The sequence below is a fragment of the Pezoporus wallicus genome, unplaced genomic scaffold (assembly GCF_028554395.1).
Source record: "Pezoporus wallicus isolate ANWC-B61680 ecotype Strahan unplaced genomic scaffold, APGP_CSIRO_Pwel_v1 scaffold_3294, whole genome shotgun sequence".
Lineage (NCBI taxonomy): Eukaryota > Metazoa > Chordata > Aves > Psittaciformes > Psittacidae > Pezoporus > Pezoporus wallicus.
The window spans coordinates 7,669,796-7,693,493 of NW_026635478.1; the positions used below are offsets into that span (position 1 = coordinate 7,669,796).

Genomic DNA, 23,698 nt, shown 5'->3' on the forward strand with positions numbered 1-23,698 from the left:
TCTACCTTGACTTCAGCAACGCATCTGACACAGTCTCCCACAGCATCCTCATGGCTAAATTGAGGAAGTGTGGTCTGGATGATCAGGTAGTGAGGTGGACTGTGAACTGGCTGAAGGAGAGAAGCCAGAGAGTTGTAGTCTATGGGGCAGAGTCTAGTTGGAGGCCTGTAACTAGTGGAGTGCCTCAAGGGTCAGTACTGGGACCAGTATTATTTAATATATTCATCAATGATTTAGATGAGGGAATTGAGTGTACTATCAGCAAGATTGCTGATGACGCTAAGCTGGGAGGAGTGGCTGACACGCCAGAAGGCTGTGCTGCCATCCAGCGAGACCTGGACAGGCTGGAGAGTTGGGCAGGGAGTAACTTGATGAAATATAACAAGGAAAGTGTAGAGTCCTGCATCTGGGCAGGAACAACCCCAGGTTCCAGTATGGTTGGGGAACGACCTGTTAGAGAGCAGTGTAGGGGAAAGGGACCTGGGGGTCCTACTGGATGACAGAATGACCATGAGCCAACACTGTGCCCTTGTGGCCAAAAAGGCCAATGGCATCCTGGGGTGTATTAGAAGGGGGGTGGTTAGTAGGTCGAGAGAGGTCCTCCTTCCCCTCTACTCTGCCCTGGTGAGACCGCATCTGGAATATTGTGTCCAGTTCTCGGCCCCTCAGTTCAAGAAGGACAGGGACCTGCTGGAGAGAGTCCAGCACGGGGCAACTAAGATGATGAAGGGAGTGGAGCATCTCCCTTATGAGGAAAGACTGAGGGAGCTGGGTCTCTATAGTTTGGAGGAGACTGAGGGGTGACCTTATTAGTGTATATACATATATGAAGGGGGAGTGTCACGAGGATGGAGCCAGGCTCTACTAGTGGTAAACAATGATAGGACAAGGGGTAATGGGTACAAACTGGAACACAAGAGGTTCTACTTAAACTTGAGAAGAAACTTCTTCTCAGTGAGGGTGACAGAACACTGGAACAGGGTGCCCAGGGAGGTTGTGGAGTCTCCTTCTCTGGAGACATTCAAAACCCACCTGGACACATTCCTGTGTAACATTATCTAGGTGTTCCTGCTCTGGCAGGGGGATTGGACTAGATGATCTTCTGAGGTCCCTTCCAATCTCTAGCATACTGTGATACTGTGAAATCTTAAACGTTTTGCATTCAATTATGTCCAGGCAGAGGCTAACCCCATTCACAAAAGACTGCATATAGGAGCATATGAAATTTTCAAGTGCTTTTTTTGTTAAATTTTCAGCTTAAATTCCAGACATTACTCAAAACGGAACTCCAATTTATCCCATGAATAAAAACGTTACTCTTCAGCTCTAACCTGGAAATAATACACAAGAAATAACGGTAGTCAGTACAATACAAATAGCTTGAATCTTCAGGGTACTATAAACCTAGTCATAAGACTGTGGTGTGTACACTATTTTAAAGTGGGAGAATATTGCTGCAATACAGTCTAATAAGAACTGTCTATATACCTTTTGTATCTGTAAATGCAAAGGCAATTGCACCCAAAGAACTTGGAGGTCTCTGTAACCTCATGTGGGGGTCATTTTGGGGGTTATTTTCAAGCTTTTTTTCCTTTGTTTCACTGACTTCTAATGTACATACAAACTACAGCTGGAAAGAACCATATCATAATACATGCACCAATTCTGCAGTAATACAAGGTGAAAGGGCTCCTCCAAGTTCTAGAAACCTCAAAGAGAGCTGAATCCAGAGCCGAAATGTTTTCACACGAACAGGACTCATTCAGCAGTAGCAGAAACTCTCTGTGGGCTTATTTATGATGTCCACATTCTCTGTTAAAGACCTAAGAGTTAAAAAAAAGCCCATCCCTGCATAGTCTTTATTAACCTTCTGAACACACTGTTCAAATGACAGCAGAATAGTTAAGTGGCCTAGTGGGCCTACAACCAAGAAAGCAAGCTAAGGCTGGAGGAATGGGAACCAAGCCAATTGTCTAGACAGCAGGCAAAAAAACATGCTGGCTAAATTTAATCAGCTGCCTCCTTTATTTTGTAAAGTGAATGGGTAGATTATAGCCAGGGTGACACATAATTTGTGATTGAAATTGCTTGCTTAATTGTAATTTAAAAAGAGATGAACTTCATCCCAGTTCCATATCCATCATTCTCATACTTGCACATCAAACCAAGAGCCATCTTCAAAATAACCAGCAGCTGCTGAAAGCCTCCAACTTCAGCAGTGTCTCTTCACTCCCCCTACCTTTATAGATTTTTTGCTGATCCCCTCACCCCTAAAAGAGAAAAAGAAGCCTGTTTTCAGGCTACCATAAGTTCTCTGCTCTCCACAGAAGATCTTTTAAAATCCAGACTGGCAGCTTCTTTCTTGAGAAGGGGGCAAAGTTGGCAAAGGACAAACAACATGATTTATAACATCAACTGACTACAATCAGTTGCACAGATGGCAGTACAGAACAGCTGGCAGGACAGCAATGAATAGTTCTTATTAGTGTTCTGCTATTTAAACTCAGTAACTATATCCAAATTGTGATGCAAAAGCCCTAGAGGAAAAATGGTGAAATTCTAAAGCATTGAGGGGGGTGAGGTGGAAAGGCAATAAAATAAACTTTGACACTCAGTTTAACCCCTCTCTAAAATTTAAAGTGGAATTTGTGATTACAGACCCCCTCAAGAAATACACTGCCCTTCCAAAATGAAGTGTTAACATAGTTTTTCTAAAACTGCCTCTTGCCACCACCATTTCTTTGTCCTGAAGAACTGAAATTTGAGAAAAATCAAGGTAAGTAAATCAAGGTAAGATTATCTGCAATCACTTATTTTTCATCTGTAATGCAGCCACTGAAAATCCCAGTGGAAATCTTAATGAATATTTGAATATTGACCAGTTCTGTTGTTTAAAACTTCAGCATACTTTGATGCTGCTCTGAAGTGATTGTATGCAGAATTGACAAAGTTTTGCTTAAAACTTTAACAAAAGTATTCAAATGAAACATTTAATGCTGAAATATATACTGTATAACAACACCCTTTGTAATTTTTTTTAAATAAAAGCAGAATTGCCTTTCATTACCTTCTCAGTTTGAAGTAAAATAGTGTATTATGATCCCTTTTTAAAAACAGAGAATTGTATCAACAAGACTTCTTGCCTAACGTGAGGATACAGCATAAAAAGTTAACAGCATTAGAGCTCTTTTAAATTTAAAAGTTGCGCTCATGTGTATGTGCTGGGCAATATTTTCTGAAAAGTGCCAGTGAGTTATAGCAAGCTTATTAATTCCAGCAGCAATAGCTAAGTAAATAGCACAGAATATACACTGAAAACATATTCAAAGGTCATAATCACAAGCATCAATGTTAAAAATCCTATTTCCTGCACTCAGACTCAAAGAACATATATGTATCATGAAATTCACACTGCAATTCAAATAATCTCCATTTCACATAGCATCAGAAGTGACAGACCAAGAGCTATTTACAGGCTTTTGATCAGATGCCTGTAAAAAAACAAATAAACTTAAGAAAATTGCATCTGATTCACAGATAATCTTGATCAAAGAGATTATTTAAGTGAACTGCTCGGATCACAGCAGGCCCCCATAATCACCTCACAGTATAAAATACTGAAAAATAAACACTTTTCTGCTCACCAAAGGAAAGCATGGATATAATTTACCGAATCCACACATTGCCTGTTAAGAACGCCTGCTAACACAAATCTACAGTAAGCCAGTAACAACAAATAATTATATGAATATGTGTGTGTTATTTGTACACACTCAGCCTGGAGCTTAATTAAACCCCTCCAGGTTTAATTTTTTTAATAGGTACAAATATTGAAAGGAAAAGAAAGAGGAAAAGAATTCAGCAAGTGAACCTATATGGAATCAATAGACTGCTACTAAGTTAACCTGTAATATATAATACTGCAGACTAATTGACTCTAAGTCAATTTGCAGGCTATTATGTTCTGTATCAGGGCTGCATGGGGTTCCACACACCTGCGTAACACAAGTCAGCACAGATGAGAACCACACTATAGGCAAGAAAGTCTTAAAGGAAACAAAAATAAAAATGAAAGGATCCTGTTCCTCAGTGTTCTGTAGAGCTTCTGGGATTATTTCACCTCTCAGTTGAAGCTACCATACAGCAACTACCATAACAGATAAAACTAATTTCACTACATGGCATGGTTGTAAGTGTTTTCTCTCATTCCATATTTAAAGCATATAGCATCTAAAATACAGTCTTCTCAGAGTGGACTTCATCCTTTGTTTACTTAACTTGGATGTATGGAGGAAGAGGCTGGAAGGCACACATTATGAACATTGAAAGAGCAAAAAACCCAAGATCTAGAGGCAAAGAAAAAGTTTTATACTCATGAGAGAGAGATCAAATACTTACGCTAGCAACTTTCTAACAATCATAAATTCATGCCAATGGAACAGATGTAAAAAAGGTAAGGAAGAGATTATAAAGAAGTACAAATAAGCTAGTATAGCAAACTGATATGTATTCGATTCCAGGGACAAAAGTTAAATGAATAGACATGTACTGGCAAAAGGCCAGCTCCTAACAGAACACAAACCTCGTAAGATTTGAGTTCTGCTTTTAATTTCAAACCCATGAACTTTAAGTGGATTTGAAATCAGGCAAAACATGTTCACCCATTCCTATTTATAATAGCAAAGACAGACAAGCAAACTCTAGTTTGGGCACTGGAAAGGCAGGCAGGGACACAAATCATCCTTTTGCTTCCCAACCTGAAGTCTGGTAGAGCATGTGTACCCGGCTTTAAAGACAACACAAAGGAGCAACTCACAGCTGGCAAAGCCCCTCCTGGAAGACTTCAGTGTACAGGCCTGCAGATTGTCTTAAAAGCCCTTTTTTGGCTGGTTGTTGTTGTTGTTAAGTTTACAAGAAAAGGTTTCTATTCAACAAGGCAAATGGGGGGGGGGGGGGGGGGGGGGGGGCAGGGCATCCTGTAGAATTACAATGCAGGCAGGCCTACTTGCAGACCACACTGCACACATCACAGCAATAGGGTTACTGTAACCACTGTGGTTTAACAACACAGGATAGACAAATTTGCAGAGATCTGTAACAGCTCTTAGTAGGCAAACAGATACAACTCGAAAAGAGAAACATTTTGAGCGCACAACCGCTTCTATTCAGAGCTGAAGAAAACCTGGTGTGTCCAAAATCTCACTTGGCAGTCTCATCAGCAGGTCTGCTGCAAGATATTACTCCTCTCAACAAGCTTTTTTTGGACAAAAAAAAAAAAAAAATTGAAATAATATGTAAAATGTCACTTATGTTTGGAAGCCTAGAAAAGACTTCAAGACCGAATGGTAAGCACACTATTAGCTCTGGCTCTGACACTAGTGCCATAATTTGTTGCACTTTCTTTTACTGAGACATCTCACCCTTTACCTAAAAGAACGTATAACACATTCTCTTTGGACAAAATTATTACCATCACACTTGGATTTAACCTAGAAAAGCAGGTAAGGAGAAGGTATTGCTGTAGTTGGAACCCACTACAGCTTGGTGTCCTATGTCATCCGTACCAGGTCTCTGAAACACTGCATCCCCGCTCTGGAATAGTCGGTGTTACGTACAAGTAATGGGATACTGTACAGTTGTTACTCTCTTAAGCAGAGAATACTATAACTGTTAATGACAAAGAGGAGCATGAAACTCATTCTTCAGCTTTTTCTTCTTTCCAGTGAGTTCAATCAGAGCAAATTCTTTGGCAAAAAAAAAGTTAACAAAAAGATCCAAGAAATCAAACGTAAATCTGGTAATGTGCCAAGAGGGGAACAGAATTGGCAGGCTTTATTATTAAATACACTTTGTGTTATCCAACAGATCCAAGATTAACATACAGATTGGACTCTGTACAGGAAATCTATTATATTGACTGCTTTCAAGTTATGTATATTGATGATTTCAGAAAGATCAAATACCTAACTCTGGATGCCTCATGAATAAACATGAATAGGTTTCTGTTTTCTTATGTCTGATATAGACCTAGGCAAAATTTTTCCATGGAAGCTGCTCCTCAGCAGTGAAATGGGTTTTCACTAAAACTATCTTTTTGTGAAAAGTATCTGCTTTTGGGCGCTTTCCTGCAATGTAATCCAGCTAGGAAACCAGGACCCTAGAGCAACTAAGCTTATTTTTATAATCAAAACCTGAAGTTCTCATTTTTTCATTTTAAAGTTGTAATTCTGTTTGGTGGGAACTCTTTTCTGGTGAGGCCTTTTTTGCACATTTCCATGCAGGGAATATATTTCTTAATATTGGTATATTTTAGCACTTAGGTTTAGATTTTACAGGTGCAAACCATCCTTTTTTTCCAGTTTTAGTTTTCCATTAAGCAAAATTTGCAGAAAAACACTAATCTCATGAGACCACAGTCTGTTCTAACCTTGTTCAGAGCTAAGCATGACAGGTACTTGTGGACTTCCTGCATCAGACATTGGCCTTCCTGCTCAAATGGAGATCAGAACACCATGGGTTCTGAATATGGGACCACCCTATCTTCCCCTTACAATTGGCTGCATCTCACTGCCCTATTCTTCTGTGAATCAAGAAAATCCTGCAGAAAAAGGGCTTTCATTGAAAGGGCGACTTAATATTTTTAAACGCAGTTAAACGCTGCAGTTGACTGCCTGGAAGGCCTTAGAATTTTTACCACCAGATGCTTCAAGACAAACACTGACAGACTTTCTACGGAAGCTGATCCTGCACTGGGTGACACATAAAACACAGTTCAGGTGATTCCTCAGCCATGCTCTCCATAATTCTACAACTTGCTCTAACTGACTGTAATGGAAATTGGACAATGACTTTGTATACTAAAGCTTAAAAGTAGTGTTTAAAAGTGTTTCAACTGTAAAAAGGTAGTGTTTGGTTTAATCCCTTGCCAATTAAAATTAGATTGTATTTAAAATAAAGAATAAATGTTGATACTGATTAATCTCTCCATTTTCAAAATCAATAAAATCTTAAATTAAGGTCTTTAAACCTGCAAGACTCTTCTGTGTAATTTTGAGAAGCCTCCTTTTTATTATTTTAACAGGTAACAAGTGGCCCTAGACAGAAACCATGGTACCAATCTGCAACCAGACCTACGTGTTTATGGAAAAAGTGCTAAACCCTGAAAAGAACTGTCTGACAACTGAAGAGTTGCCACAAACTGCTTTGTAGCTAGAGGAATAAAATAACTTTGAATCAAGCAAATTGCTTTAGACTTGAGAAAAATCGGTGCCTAGAAAATCTACATCTAATAAATAAATCTCCTTTTAAAACTTTTATATAAATATTGCAAGATTCAACGCTAAGAAGCAAGCCAGTGTAACAACTGACTTTTCAAAGTAAGATTTTCTGGTTTTAGACATTTTTTATGAAATAAGCAGCCCTTACATGCCAGGCATTTTGAATTTAACTAATTTCAGAGTTATTTTGATTAATTATCTCCTTTGGAAAATACTTTCAAGATACTGGTCAACAGATTTCTAAGATTAAGCTAAGAGCTACATTAATCATAAGCACTTTGTATCTGTTATTCACAATTATGAAAAATAAATACTAGGTGTACAAATATTTTTTTTCTTTCTCCCCTCCCTAAACTTTTTAAGATTGTAATCATGATAATTCATGATTCTATGATTCTATTCTATGATCTTGTTCTGTGAGACAGCACTGACTAATTTCAAAAGGACTCCTTACATGGTCAGGTTTACTTGACTGTGCTACAGAAGCACACAGAGCTCCAACAGGCACTATCTATTCAGTTTAACATGCATTATATATAATTATAAAATAGATAACCACACTGGTTCCATAGTCATAAACTTCTAAAACTGCCTTTCATGTTCCATAAAGCAGATCTATGTGTTTCCAAACCTGCGGCTGAGTACTAAGGGGGATTCACAAGTAGGTTATTGTTTTATGACATAATAAACTCTCTTTCATGGCATAGTGAGAAAGTGGCTCTCAAAGTAGTTTCAATCATGGCATCACAACCCAAAGAGCTTTAGAATAACTGGTTCCAGCTAATTATATTCCCCACTTTCTAAACTGTCCATATAATGGAAAATCTCTTTTAGCCATCTCTACCCAGCAACAGTGTTAGTTTCTCCGTTATCTCAGGACAAAATTCCACCCATGCAGCTATCTTTTCTTTTTCAGAAATACTGAACTTCTTCCCATCTACAACACCATCCACATCCTTCAAATTTTACAGCCTAGAAAGTATCCCCTGTTTTCACCTTGTTTGTAGTGTTCTCCCTCTCTTTACTGTGCCCTTTTCCTCACCATGCTTACACACTTAAAGTCTGGAAAAACTACAAGGACAAAATGATTAGTGGTACAAATAAAAGTGGATCTACAGGATAAAAAAGATATCAGAGCAGATGGCAATGTAATAGCTACACTGAAAGACGAAAGAGAAACAGGGTTTGCCCAAGCTGAAAATAGAAAAAAATTGCTGGAAAAAGTCCACAACTGAAGTGGGAATACAGTCTACACCTTTTAACAGTCAAACCAAGACCCTACTCCACACCATCTCTCTCAGACGGCATGAGAAATTACTGCAGACACAGAGAACTACAGAATTCAGTTCAGCTTTTCATATTTACTTAGCTGTGGGATTTACATGTAATTAAGCATCATCTTAACTATATACCTGCTAATAGAGTTCAATGCCATCCTGCATACTGGAGGACTCTTTAGTACATCACTCCTCGGTCATACAACATATATGCAACTAGAACTGTGCAGAAATTGGTGAATTGGAAGAACAGGTAACAACTGTAACTAAATAACTTAATGTCATACTTAATAATCTCATAAAATCATCCAAAGTTCCAGCAAAAACCACAAAACCCACAAAAATTTTCCTTATGTAAAAACTAACATTATTCTTTTTTTCTGTCATCTCAACCTCCAACATTTTGAAAAAGCACCAATCTTAGGCCAACAAGAAGATTGATTTAAATTTGAACAATGCATAGGTCAAATGAGAGTATGACACATTCCTTTTTATAAAAGATGATGCCATTCAAATTGGAAAAACAGCCATATTATTTTCCATTCATTTACTTTAAGAGAAGTATAACACACTGCAAACATTACTTCTGCAGCAGCAAAAAATTAGAACTAATATACAAACATTTCCTAGGGAAAGGGTGGATGCCGGGGGGATGACTAATACACACAGCTCAAAAGGCAAACCCATTAAATCCAGCTTACAAGAATCATGTGTCTGGAATTAAAGAGAAAGTATAGGATTTCAGCATGGTTTTCACTAAAGAGAAAAAAAACCTTCTCTCAACTCTCCCTCACTTTCCCAAACACTGAAAAAGCACACTACAAAAGACATTTAAAAAATGTATAGCCCACTGTTTGAATTGCATTCTATACAGCTTGTGATGAAACTGTGTGTCATATTTCTTAGGTGCCACTCAAATATCTCATGTTTTGCTGCTTGTGTGCTGCATACTTCATTATTATATGGAAGTATAATTTGAACCCCAAAACATTCAATATTTTTGAATTTAGAAGAAAAATGTGGATACTGTAAAGCTGAAATGTTTATTCTTGATTTTATTAAATATCAATGCAGATTGATATTTGATAAAAGGTGTACATTGCAGAAAAAAACATTCCATTTTAATTGTGAACATTTCAGATAAAAATTGTTTTGGATTAAAAATACTGAATTTGGACTAGAAAATGTTGAAGGAAAATATTCAAATTTATTCTCAGTTGTAAAAGTTCAAAGTCATTGTTATTATTTGCTAAGTTGCTTCAAAAATTAAATCTGTAATGTCTTACTGTTGCTAAATCTGCATTAATATCAATAAATACTTAGGTGGAAGAATTTTCCTTGGAAATAAAAACCAGTATTGAAGCATCTTTCAAATTAAATGAAGTATAGTCTTTATTGGAAATGTAACAGGTAGCATTTTTAAAAGCTTATGTTTTTGTCTCCATATGGAACAGAATTTAGTTACCCACGGGCTTCCTTTTGTCCTTCTGACTTTCTGCCTTTCTTATTGTGCTCAGAAGTGAACTTGGAGGTTGGCAGGAGTTACAAATTGCATATTTGTTTCGACACTCCAAATTACTTGAACGAGACAAGGAATAATACAAGGTAAAACTAAAAACATAGCATGCCACATAACAAGCAAAATCAAATTTGTTTAACCCACAGGCCTCCTGGAAGCCAGGAAAAAGGGTCAAACTCCCTTCCTTTCCAGGTTTGGACTGAAACATGAGCCAATTTTTGGATTCTGGATGTGATTTGTTTTACTAGTTTACCTTTTTGTGATTACCTTTTCCTCCTTTTATAATGAGCTGTGGGGAGTACCTCTGTTCTTCATGTCCCGTCTTACATGCTCCTGGTGGACCAGATTTCCCCCTCTTACAGCCAGCTCTTCAGCTGCACCTGTCTGCAGCAATTTGTGGGATAGGAATGCATGGGCAGGAATTCCTCCCACCATTTCTCCAGATAATGGATGGAAGAGTCTTAGCTCTTTCCCACTCATCCCTCAGGTAATGGTGGGTAGAGTCCCATTTCAGTTCCTCACACCCTTCTCCCAGGCAATGGACATTGGAGTCTTAACTCCTCCCATCCATCTCAGAGAAAAGAGATAGGTGGAATTTCATCTCAGCTTCTCATAGCAATCTTTGAGACAGTGGACAGTGGAGTCTGATTTTGGATCAGTCTCACAAATGGGCTTGCAAAAAGTTGGAGAGCTCTTCAGAAGAATCGGTTCAGGGATAGCCACACATCTGAGTTTTGACTGCACTGTTCTGTTCCCTTCTCCCCGAATCCCATAATGAGTTATTGGGGTATTCCATTTCTATTCCATGACTTGTATTTCATTCCACTCCACTCTATTCCATTATGACCTGCTCCATTCCATTTCATTCCATTCCATTCCATGCCAGCACCTGACAATGCAGCCGTCACAATGCCCCAGGACAGGATAAAAGGGAGCAGCCTGCTGGGTCCCCTGGCAGAGGTAGCACGGGGCAGCCCTAAGACATCCCAGAGGAAGGCCTTGAGCTTCTGGAGTTAGCTACAGGAGGCTCAGGTAGAAAGAGCAGTGGCTGGTCGAGGCTGCTGGAGGCTCTCACCTGCAAGGCCAGATCGTGGTGGGAACAGCTTCTTAGCTCATGGGAGGGATAGCGGTCCTTTTCAGCTCGATAGCCATGGCCAGAGCATAGGAATGTCTTCTTGAGGAGCACTGTAGAGCTCAGCATCCTCATCTCCCACAGAGCCAGGGGCAGCAGCTGTAAGTAATAGGATGCAGAGGTGTTGCCAGGGATCACAGTGCTTCTGTCAGAAGTCCCTGAGGTGGCTCAGTGGCTCTAGGTTGAGGAAGAACAGACCTTGGGTATTTCCTGAGAGGTGTGACCAGCCTGTGGACCAGGAGCAGGTTCTGCTCACAGGCTCAGGGATAGCCAATCACCAGCGCTGGGGTCAGGAAGGAATTTTCCCCTGGGGCAAATTGGCACGGGGCAGGGGGGGAGGCTTTTTTTCCCCACGGAGGACCCGAGAGTGTTCCCAGGGGTTTTTCACCTCCTCCAAAGCTGAGCACAGCCCCTTCATGGGGCTCCTTTAGGCTATTGTGGCCCAAAGGCTGCTGCTCGTGCTCCATGCAGGGGGTCCTCATGCCCCACATCTGGGGGGAGGAAGCTTTCTGGCCTCCCAGGGTATTGCGTGGGAGCTGCTGCTTGCCCTCTATAACATTGAGCACATCCCCTTGTCAGGGTTCCCCTTTGAATTCGGTTTTTGCCTGCTGCTCTTGCACCTCCAAGGTGCCCTGGCTCTCTTTAGCTCCATTGCTCAGTGCAAGCTTGGAGTGGGAATGAGCTCTGCTCTTCCCTTAGCTTCATCTCCCTGGGCGCTCTGCACAGCAGCTTGTGCTTGGAAGGGTTCCAGCCTTGCTGCCCCACCAGCAGTTGCCACTCTTCAGCTCTCCCTGTGTGCAACACCAGTGCCAGGCAGGCACGAGAGCACTTTCATGCATCCCTGGCCAGGAATCACAGCAAATGAGCGAGCGTTGGGAGTCAATTGTGTGCTTATCACCAATAGGTGTCATGCTTTGGGAAATACCCCATGCTACCATGTGCCTTCTTCTTCTACTTCTTCTTGCATATTTGTGTGTGGTCAGTGACAATGCTCTTAAATAATAACATCAAACTTTCATGTTGGATATAAGGAAGAAGTGTCAGGGTGCTGAGCACTGGAACAGGTTGCCTAAAGAAGCTGTGTGTGCTCCTTCCTATGGCGATGTACAACACCACCATGTTGTACAGACCCTTAGGTGACATCGCCTGGCACGGTATGAGACCAGGCTGTACCAAGCCTTGGGTGACATGTTTCTCGTGTGAGGTGTCCCTGAAAATGGCAGGGTGGTTGGAACAAGGTGCTCTTGAGGTCCTCTCCAAACCTAACTATTCTATGATTCTAGAATGTAATGATTCTAAAAGAACATAAACTATAAGGAACCAAACAAAATCAAATGGAATAATAAAATAAAAACTTGTTGCCACATGAAAGCTTTGTGATTTGTGTTCTTGAAAGCGTTTTTGGAGCTGAAAATCCCTGACATTGCAGAGAAATCAGTGTCACTGTTATTCAGCTCAGGGTGAGAGTAAGGAATAGAGTGGAATGGAACGGAATGGAACAGAATTAAATGAACTACACTATGCTAGAATTGGTACAGGTTATGTTATGCCTACAATTATGCATGACAAGTGATGCCCTAGGTCTAGGGCATCCACCCAGGAGAGCAGCTCTCTGCAGTGCAGGTCCCAGAGCCATTCAGGAGACAGGGAAAGGCACAGCTACAACATGGCTCAGGCATGGACTGAAGGCCACAGTCTGAGCTGAGACACATCTTATGGGCCCTTGGCAGGAAGTGGTGGGTCCCAGCCGCTGAGGCCTTAGAACACCCCCAGAACCCTGGCAGAAGTAGACCTGCTCTGCTCATAGGCTCTCCTTTAGACACTGATAGTCAGCCACTTTGGGGACAAGAGTTTTGGGCCGGATGGATCTTCTCTCTGACAGAGAACTGTTGTTCTCAGGCTCTCGTGTTTCAGTATGTTTTCCCAAGGGAAACAGCTCAGACATTTCTAGAAATGAGCACGAGGAAATAAAACCAGGTTCATAGGGAACTGAACAGGTATTGCTCACTTCAAAAAGATTTGGACCCATTTGGTTGAGGACCATGTCCTGCTTCAGACTGAGGCTTCGAGCCTTGCTAGTGTCAGAGATGTGGAAACCCAGCTCAACTGGATGAACGCAGAAGACTTCCAAAGAACACATTCCACACCTGCTTTTTTGCAAATCAGATCACATGGTCAAACCATCTCGAGACAATCCACAGCTCTTACCCCATTGGAAGGTACACACCTCCTTCCCAGAGGGTGATAGAGTGAATGCCTCAGCTGGGACATGGTTATGGGTATTCAGTACCTAGTGCAAGTGCAAGGCATACCTCCTGTATGAAGATAGGCTGAGGAAGTTGGGGCTGTTCAGCCTGGAGAAGAGAAGGCTGCGTGGAGACCTCATAGCAGCCTTCCAGGATCTGAAGGGGGCCTATAAGAATGCTGAGGAGGGACTCTTCATTAGGGGCTGTAGTGATAGGACAAGGGGTAATGGGTTAAAACTTAAACAGGGGAAGTTTAGATTGAATACAAGGAGGAAGTTCTTTACTGTAAGGGTAGTGAGGCACTGGAATGGGTTGGCCAGAGAAGTTGTGAATGCTCCATCCCTGGTGGTGTCCAAGGCCAGGTTGGACAGAGCCTTGAATCGCATGGTTTAGTGTGAGGTGTCCCTGCTCATGGCAGGGGGGTTGGAACTAGATGATCTTAAGGTCCTTTCCAACCCTAACTATTCTATGATTCTATTCTAAGTGTACAAACAAGTTTATACATAGACATTATCCCACTATAGTAAAAGTTTTGATGCAACATTTGGTGCCCAGGATATAATCCTGGAAGAGGTTCTGCCACTCTCTCACAGGATTGCATGTCTATTTAATTTTTCTAATGACTTATGGCTAGAGACCACTTAAAGGAAATACAGTTCTATCTTTATACACCAGCAAAATAAATAATAGTGCTATCTGCTATTTCAGCATCTTAAAGTTATTTTAACGCTTCTGAAATGTTACAGAATGAGAGCAAAAATATAGAAGCTGCATTTCTCTATTCACAATGTACTCCTAAGAAGTCAATACACTCTCAGCTTCTCTAAACCATTTCAACACTTCAACACTTTTACTGTTGCACAGCAAAAAAAAGGAGCCTGTGAATGGAGTGTATGTACCCACTTTATCTCTCTCTGTATGCTTCCTCCCAGTATTGCCAGTAGGGTATAGATAATTCTGCTTCTGTCCAAGTTATTTAAGCAGAGAACAGCCTTCACTCTTGGCACATTACTCAATTGCAGTGTTTTCATAACCTCATTAGCTGTCATGCTTCTCAAAAGTGAAAAATGTTATATAAATAAGACAACAGAGTGCTGGATTGCAGCAGAACTTTGTCAGTATATATTGTTAAGCAATCATTCATCACTAAGCAATGACATTCCTGCTGCAAGAATTTTTTGCTTTAGTTTATTTTAAGGGTACGCAGAGAAAATGAGAGGAGACAAACACCTGAAATTATCAGCACTGATCTCCCCTGAGGATGGGACAATGACTGGTTAACAGAGTCATGCTATACAATGAAAGCAACTACTCTAAGCTCATGAGGGTGATGATTCTGAAAAGTTTAAAAGAATTTTACATAACTTAACCCTGGAATGCAAGAACAACTTTTTCTCATGTACCGTGTGGAAAGCAAGAAGTATTTGTTGCTTGTTTCTACACATAGAGTGGCTTTGCTAATAATAATGTGGCACCATTTCCACATACAGGTTTTGAATAAACAACATGGGCAGCCAAAGCATGCTTGCTGAACTAGTTTGTGTAAAATGTCAATACATTAATGTCCATATCTAAAACCAACTTTGATACTAGTTTTTTTGTTGCACAAGGAAGCAGCAATAAATTAACACGTCTTGGTCTCAGGAAAAAAAAAAACACAATAGCAACAAAAACAAAAAAAGAAAAAAAAGACAAAAGAACCTCCAACAAACAACAAAAAAAACAAATGAACAACCTCACCCTCCCTCCAAAAAAAAAACCAAAACAAACAAAAAAACAAAAAAAATACAAACACCACAAAAAAAATAAAAACCCAGACAGGATTTGGGCTTAAGAACATGGATTAAACTACTATTCACTATCAAAGAATTGCAAAAAAAGGGGCACTGTCTGAGTCTTCATAATTGTATGACTCAGCAAATTAACTGTAGGTGTTTGTTTTATGAAAATTTTCCTAAACATTTAAGCTAGCAAAGAGAATTTTAACTTAGCCAGATCAGAGCAGCTACACCTAAAGGTATGTTAGCAGAACAGATGAAGACTTCAACAAAGCCAAACCAAACCAAACCAGAACAAAATAAGGCAACTGACACTGAGTTAAGTTAATATACACTTAACTCCAAAAAGAGCTGCAGCCAAGAGCATGCCTGACCATACCTTACGTCCCTAAGATAATTACTACTGGGAGATCCTTCCTCTTCTCCAGTACTGAAAATGTACTTAGATTTCAAAAGAAACCTGGTGAATGAAGCTTCCCTTTTACTTCTGTCCCAATACAGAAACTGATATCTGGCTATATTCTGAAGGAAGACAGTGACAAATCTGAGCTGAAAATACAACACTTACCTGTCTGATTTTTCCATTTATTAGAAAAATATTTAATTCCATTCTTAATATGTATACAAACATTTTCTTTATGAACTAAAGAAAAGGAGGTATATGACTAATAAAAAGAGACTAACAAACCGGTAGCTGGATCTTTCATGCATATTCCATTGTATTAGTCTACTCAGATACTGTGGTTTTGTCACAGGCAGCATGATGGAGAGCTGCCAGCAAATACAGGTGGCATTAACTGCAGTTAGACTGCTGTTTTGCTGTAGTCATGAATACACGATAGCCAGGTGAATTCTTTTTATTTACAAGCCAAACAACACTCAGTGTTGAATTTTTTTCTCCTAAGCTTCTGTGTGCTATGTTAAAATACCAACAGATGATAAGAAATAAAAAGAGAAACAGTTATGAGAGTAAATTTAGTTGTTTGCGTTTTAAAATTCAATTTAGAAGTCAGACCTTTCAGCATTCCCTCTTCCATCCTCACTTTAAAATACCTTGGATAAAATTTGTAAGGTTTATTTTACTGGAAGTATCAGGAAGTATTAGCAGACATTAAGAATTATTTACAGAGTCACACAACCGCCAATCTTATTTGGCTCTGCACTCATCTTTTAGTACTGAACTTGTGAATCATTTGTTTTACAAAAGACAAGCTATTATTTGGTAGAATAATGTAACAAGCCGCAGTGGAGCTTCTGGTAATGATGCCATCTGACCACAAGTTACTTTTTATTATTACTAATATTAATAGAAGTAATGACCTAGACCAGCATTTCTCATACCTGAGTTGCAACTCTCAATAAAATAACAGGAAGATGCAAAGGGTGGGAGGCATAGAAAGGTAGGGGGAAATTTAATTAAAAAATTAAGCTATATAAAAAATAACAAGAAAAACAATAAAACCAAATTACCCTGATTTAAAGCTGGAAGTAGCTCTTTTCCTCCAGGGGAGTCAGAAGTAGCTATAATTATCAGCTGCACATATTTACACTAGCTAGGGAACTACCAGCTCCCCTCAAATGCTGGCAACAGCTCAGTTCCTCCCAGGCAATATAGAGAGTATTTACACCTGCAGCTGATAATTACAGATGATTTTCATGCCTTTTTCCCCCCAAACACCCTGAGGAACTTTGCTGCTGCCAGCAATTATAGTACAGTAGTAAATTTTTCCTTGGGGATTGCATAAAAGCAGATGAGCTCAAACAATGTTCACATTTGCAAAAAATTTGGGAAACAACTCATCTACCCTTATCCACTATTTCATCAGTGAATAAAATCTATGTTGGTTAATACAATTAAATATGCCTGAAACTAGGACCATGTTACTTCTCAAGGTTTGTAGAAAACTTTTCCGTCTAGATATAACAGAGTCATACAGTAATTCAGGGCTAGAATTAACACAGATACACAAACACTAACTTCAAACACATACTACAGAAGACTTTGAGTTCTTATTGCTTTAGCTTGTTCTACTTTAGCATTTGATCTAGTAAAACCATACTGGCTCTCTCCTCAAGCCATCACTGTTTCCAAGAAACCATCCAAATCACGAAGGTGGTATAATATAACAACACAGTAGGGACATAGGGTATTCCTGGAAGATTTCCCTACAGGCACATGGGTCACAGTATTACAAAAATCATTAAGCTTCTAAAAATGTGCTCTCCATCCACACTTGGCTTAGATCACTAAAATGGAAAAACATTCTGTGCTGGCCGCTGCCTGATTTACCACGTAGAGTGGCAGATTTTCAGATGGTGCCTTTATGTAGGGGGTAATCCTTGTCATTTGTGAATGATAATATTACTACCTTAATATAATAAAAGTACATGCAGCAGTAAGTGACTTTTGGAAGAGTGGACTGTTTTATGCTGCCTAGTAATGCTTTGTGTCCTATTTTTATGCTATGAATTTACCAAGGTATCACTTTATGTGAATGTAGATTCTTCTTCCTCTCTGCCCACCAGACCACTCATCATGAAGTTATGTTTGTTCCTTAAGACTGACTTTATATTTTTTAATTAAAATATATATTTCTGATGCATTCTTTTAACTGAAAAAAATGAGACATTTCCCAGGGGATCTCTTATCATATAGAGGGCAAAGGTGTATAGCATTGCTGTATGATTTTAGACTTAGTTTTTTGTTTGATTGTTGGTTTTGTGTTTTTTTTCCTGTGAACAGAGAAACACAGTATTAGTCTGACAATTTTCAGTTCTTCTCTGAATTTATATTATATAATGTAAAGCAGACCATTTAAAAGAAAGTATCACCCATGTACAGTCTCAGTATGAAAATTCTGAAAGTCTAGTCAAAAGAATAATGGCTGAGTATTTTTATTTTTTAAAACCATTGGTTATTTTCAGGTAATTTAATTTCACAACTTCACCTATTCAACATTTGGAAAGCCTATAGATTTCAAAACACATACATCACATCTTCCTGTTTCTATGTACTTACAACTATATTCAAATAGGAATGTGCATCTGTGCCAGAAATAAAACTCAAACCTCCTTCATAATTTAAGTTTTCTCCTAATTGATTTTTAAATTAAAATTATTTAATTTCACAATTAAAATAGGCTCTTTGTTATTCTTTTTACATTATTACACACTGAATAATTATTGTAGCTTCCAGTGGATAATTGCACAAACATAACTACTGCAAAGTGGACACTGATGTAGCAGGGGCTGTAACCCCACATTCCTCACAAGCAGCCCTGTCCTCCAAGCTGTCATGGGACAGGGAGGCATTCCATAGCTACATTCCCTTAACCACTGCAGGTCTCTCAGCCTCAAGAACCACCCTCTGCCTTCACTGACAGATAGTTGGGGGTGTTTTATAATAGTCATTTTGTCATAAAATCCTACCTGGAGGCAAGGTTTCATTAAACTACCTTCCAGCAGGTACAGTAAGCCTTAAAACTGTCTTGCGAAAGGATAGCTAATGTGTACTTTGTTGAAGCAGCTGTACCTTACAGGTTACAGAGGACAACCAATTAAAATTAAAGGCCTTATAGACAGTAACATGTTTACCTGTGATCATGTGCTGATTAGAATTCTAGTTAACTGAACTAGGAATGTTTGATCAGGACATATAGAAAACATCTGCAAAGTTTGAGATTAATTCTGAGTCATATTTAAGGTCCTTAAAAATTTAGCACTACCAGCGATAACGTTTTAATGTTGTACATATGTAATATATACGTCACTACTACTATTGTAATGCGTATGAATGTATAAGTAATTAAATGTCACTAAGTCCATAGAGTTTTACATAGAGTAGTAAGTTGTCATTATTTTGCACTTATTTCTTCATTACATATGACTAAATAAACAAAGACTGGTCACCCATATTGTGCCCACACTCAGGCTAGTTCAGTAATGGGTATTAACAATAGCTTGGGAGAGACATCATTAATGAGCCCTGCAGAACTAAATAAGTATTTGTCATTATTGAATCTACTTTGTGAGAAGGAAAAACAGATCAAAAACAGACTTCAAAATGCAAAGTGAAATCGCATTTGAAGGGGAAAAAAAAATATAAAATGAAAAGAGGAAAAATTAAAATAATGAATGAATCAAAAAATAATTACACCTACACTGCTGGCAGCTACTAGGGATTTACAACTGTGTTTACATTTATTAATAAGGGCTTCCTGAAGAGTGAGAGATTAAGAAAAAAGTGAAATTTAAATGTCATTGACAATTAATTCTTTCCTTTTCCCTTTCCACCCCACCTGACGAAGTTAAATCTCAGAAAGAAGGTCCTACTTATGATCAACTAGCAGATGACAATCTTAATTTACCCAGAGCAGGTAACCAGGCCATCCAGAAGATGAAAATAACTACCGCCCTTCAACCTTGTTACTTCCCAAATGCCCTAGTGAAGGATGCCACAAGCATCTATTTCATCACTTGTGTCAACCAGCCTACACTCCTACACGTACCCCCTCTCACCACCACACAGCCACCTTCTAGAACCCTTTCCCCTTCCCTTAGCAGAGATCCTTCCTCAAGCTTTTCCCACCCTTCTTCCCAGTCACTTTACCCCCATTAGCAGGGAGAGAGGACACCTTAGGACAGAGCGTCCCTCCCCATCCATCAGGTCTGTCCCACAGCCTGCTTGCTGTTCCCAGCTCCTACCAGCTCCTTCCTTCTGTTAGGCCTCCTGAGCAGCCAGGCTGAGCTGGAGATGTTCCCTTCAGTCGCAGTCACCCCTCTCTAGGGAGCAGACACCTTCCCCTTAATACCTTTAGTGTTTCAAGGGCTCGTTGATGGGGAAGGGGAGTACTTTTTTTTGCTGGATCGTTGGGTTTGGGGATGGTTCTCCAAGATCGCTCTAACCCTGTGCCCTCCACGCACCACCTCCACAGGCAGCTCCAGCGGGACGTAAAGGACCTTCCCCACCTCAGCTGGGCCCGTTCGCACCCCGCCTCCCCTGGGGCGGGTGGGGAGCTACTGCCACCCCTCTGCTTGCGCCAGCCTCCCTTCCCACCCTCCACAGCGGGCAGGGACCCCGACACCTGGACAGAACCCTGAAGGGAAGTACCGCCATCCCCGAGCCCCGGACCCCTGAGGGGAAGGGCCGCCATCCCGGACACCCGGACTCCTCAGCTACGGCTCGGGGCTCCCCCGCCCGCCGGTGTGTCAGCGTCCTGACCAAGCTCCCGCAGCCCCACTCACCTCGGGTCCAGCCCCATGCCGGGGGACAGCGAGCACCGCCGCTGTGCACCTGCTGCTGCTGCCGGCGGAGGGAGAGCGGTCGCTGGGCTGGCGCGGCGGCGACGGCGGTGCAGGGGGGGAGCGGGCGGGATGAGCGCTTGGGAAAGCGAAATTACATCTGAGGGAGCTGAATGCGGCAGCTCAGCGTAAGCCCGAGCTTGGCTGCAAGGAACTTCGCACGCCGGCGGAGTGGCTTCCCGCTAGCGGGGACCCCTCACAGCGACCGCAGCCCTCTGGGAGCTGAGGGAGGGCGGGCGGGAGCGCGGCAGGAGCGGTGGCGCGGCTTGCAGCGAGGAACTCTGTGAGGTGATGCACAGGCAGTCACCGCAACACAATACTCGTTTCTGTGGGGTGGGGTGTCGTATTTTGCTGCACACTGAAGAAACAGAATCACAGAATGGTTTGGGTTGGAAGGGACCCTAAAGCTCACCTAGTTCCGACCCCCTGCCATGGGCAGGGACACCTTCCACTAGAGCAGGTTGTTCAAAGCCCCATTCAACCTGGCCTTGAACACTGCAAGGAATGGGGGAAACACTGCCAAGGATGGTCCTCTGCCAGCACCCACCAAGTAGAAAACTCACCAATTTTTGCAGAATTTGTCACAAAAGGAGAGGGTATTAAAGGAAGAGTGAGAAATTCAACACAAACAAGACATACTTAAATATCCATATGACTTTGCAAGGCTGAATTAGCTGGATTAGAGACTGAAGGCTCATTAATGCATTTCATATTAAATAAAACTCATCTGGAAAAGAGTGTACTTATTCCTAGGCTACTTTACAAGACATGGCCCTGACTTTGAGCTTCTGAGTAATCCAGCACAGTCCCCACAGTCTTCAGGTATGTACAAGGTCTGAGTTTATGTCACCTCCAAGACAGCCACTCTGGGATAGAGAACCGCAGTGCAACAGGTCCTTGCGAATGTGGAATGAAGTGGTTTGGTCAGGGTGCCCTGGTCTAACTTGGAAACACAGAATTTAAAACAAGAAAAAAGCAATAAAATATTTCCTACGCCAATTCTGAATGTATCATAAAAAGGAATGATCAAATTACTTTATTCGAAGCTACATAAAGATGTCAAGTGATGGTTATTTTCTTGGGTATCTCATTTACATTTGCATCCAGAGTCCCAAAGAGGTGAAATTTAGGTGAGGATCTTTATATTTGTAATTAAACCTGTATTTTTTTAAAAAAAGATCTTTTATTTATTCCTAAATTATAGTAATAATAATATATGTAATAATTTGTTTTTACAATTATTTTTTCATATATGCTAAACTTCTAAGAGAACTTCTCTGAAATCAGTTATTTAACATAAAGTAAACATAAAGTTAAAGTGAAGAAAAGCAAAATGTGGATGTTATAGTTTATAAATTGGGGCATAGTTGTAGCTTGCTGGTATGGCATCCTTAAAATAATCTGCAGTCTTCCAAACTATGATGATCTAGGTGAAATGTAGCTCTTGCCTCCTCTAACCAAGCTTTAGTCTCTGTTTTCAGACAGATTATTTCCTATTTCATTTAGTAAGTATATAATTTATGCAACTTCTCCCTCAGTACTTAATTTGGAGTGATCAAATGCTAGGAGTAAATTCTTTTAGTGTACAGAGAAGAGTTAATTCCCAATTCACAAAGGAAATTTGTTCAAGTGGATTTAGGTGTCCGCACATACAAAAAACTATATAAATGAGGCTTTCACTTACGACTGGAAATACTGATATACTGAAAAATTTTTAAAGCATGGGTATGTTGGAAATTCTACAGACTTTATAAATAAATTAGCAATGTTTTGTGTCAACTTTTGTGTCCACTTTTGTGGATTAGATGCTCGTGCGCATGTTATGTGTACAGATAAAAGAATTATTCACCACTCACATATCAATCTGAAACCCTAAGATATTCATTGTTATATCCTAGGACCCTTACTTTATTAAACTTGAAAGCATTAGAGAAAAAGAAAGTGTAGTAGATCACACATTTCTTTTTTTTTTTCTTTTTTTTTTTTTAAAGAGCTAAGAGAAAGAGGCTTTCACCTTTTAACCCAGTTCTGCAGATAGCAGAGTATTTTATCATATGTTCATTTATGGTAAAACAGAAGCTGCTCTCTGACCACCAACTAGAATACAGACCCTCAGTGCCTTAAACACCATATTATGAGGTCATTCTTAGTCTTGATTTTTCCATCTGTGGTCCAGGGAGCCCCTAATTCCCTATGTACCTGTCAGTGTTTCCAAGGAGACTAAACAAGCAAAATACTGCTAATTTCTGAAGCAGCAATCAGGGCAAGTGCTACATTTGTTTGGAACTTGACCTGGTGTCACCCGACACTGAAAAATGGCCCAGAAAACTCTCTGAGTTTCTGCCTTTTTCTTGTTTTGTTGTGTTTTTGTTTTTCCTGATGCACTGTCTGTTTCAGGAGTAAGAGAATTCTCATCTATTCATTTTTTGAAAGGATCAGTCCTTAATCCCCAAAATGAAGCAGAACAGAATGTAGTCTGTTTATACCATTTCCTAACTTTCATAAGAATTTCTGCAAATATATGGATATGTGCTACTCTCTTAGGGCCATTGAAAAGCTGAGCCAAGCAGGTGGATTTCTATACCTCTGTGAAAAACCACAGATATCAAGGGGCTTCAGCAGGCTTTGGAGATCCACCTGAGTGGATCTGACTGCACAGCTGCGGTCATACCTCTAGACTGTATAGAATTCTGCAGCACTGCTTCCATTCAGCCTCAAAGGTTTGCATCACTTTGAATTTTGCATCACTATTAATGCAAATAATGGCAAAATCTCCATCCGAGATCTTGATAGGTTTACAATAAACCCCATGCTCAGGCTTTTTAATCTTCCTTCTGAGTTGGCTATGTAGATTAGCCACAGAGCAAAATATCTCAATTGAGCTCACAATCTATCAAGATTTTTGGAGACAAACCAGAACTGAAAAACTTCTGTTTAAAATTAAACACCTCTAATTAGAAACAAGTAAATAGAAACATTAAAAAGAAGTTACCAAAAAAACTTCAACAAAAATCAAGAAGTATCAGTGTTCTGTGGCTGCTACAGTCATTAACTGCTATGCTTTTAGCATGATTCACAACAGTCAGTGCACTGCTAAACTGATTATTACTGGATCCATTTCAATGTAGTGTGTCACAAGAGGGACTAGAATATTGTGACCATAGGAGG

At 40.2% G+C, this 23,698-nt stretch overlaps 1 long non-coding RNA gene across 1 annotated transcript in view; it reads right to left on the reverse strand.

The window, feature by feature from the left end:
- The window catches only part of LOC130608646 (uncharacterized), a 39,072-nt gene extending 22,265 nt beyond the window's left edge, over nt 1-16,807 (reverse strand). The window contains exon 1 of the long non-coding RNA XR_008974597.1: nt 16,700-16,807. This is a non-coding gene — a long non-coding RNA (uncharacterized LOC130608646). The remainder of the gene's footprint in view (nt 1-16,699) is intronic.
- Between the last annotated feature and the right edge of the window lie 6,891 nt (nt 16,808-23,698).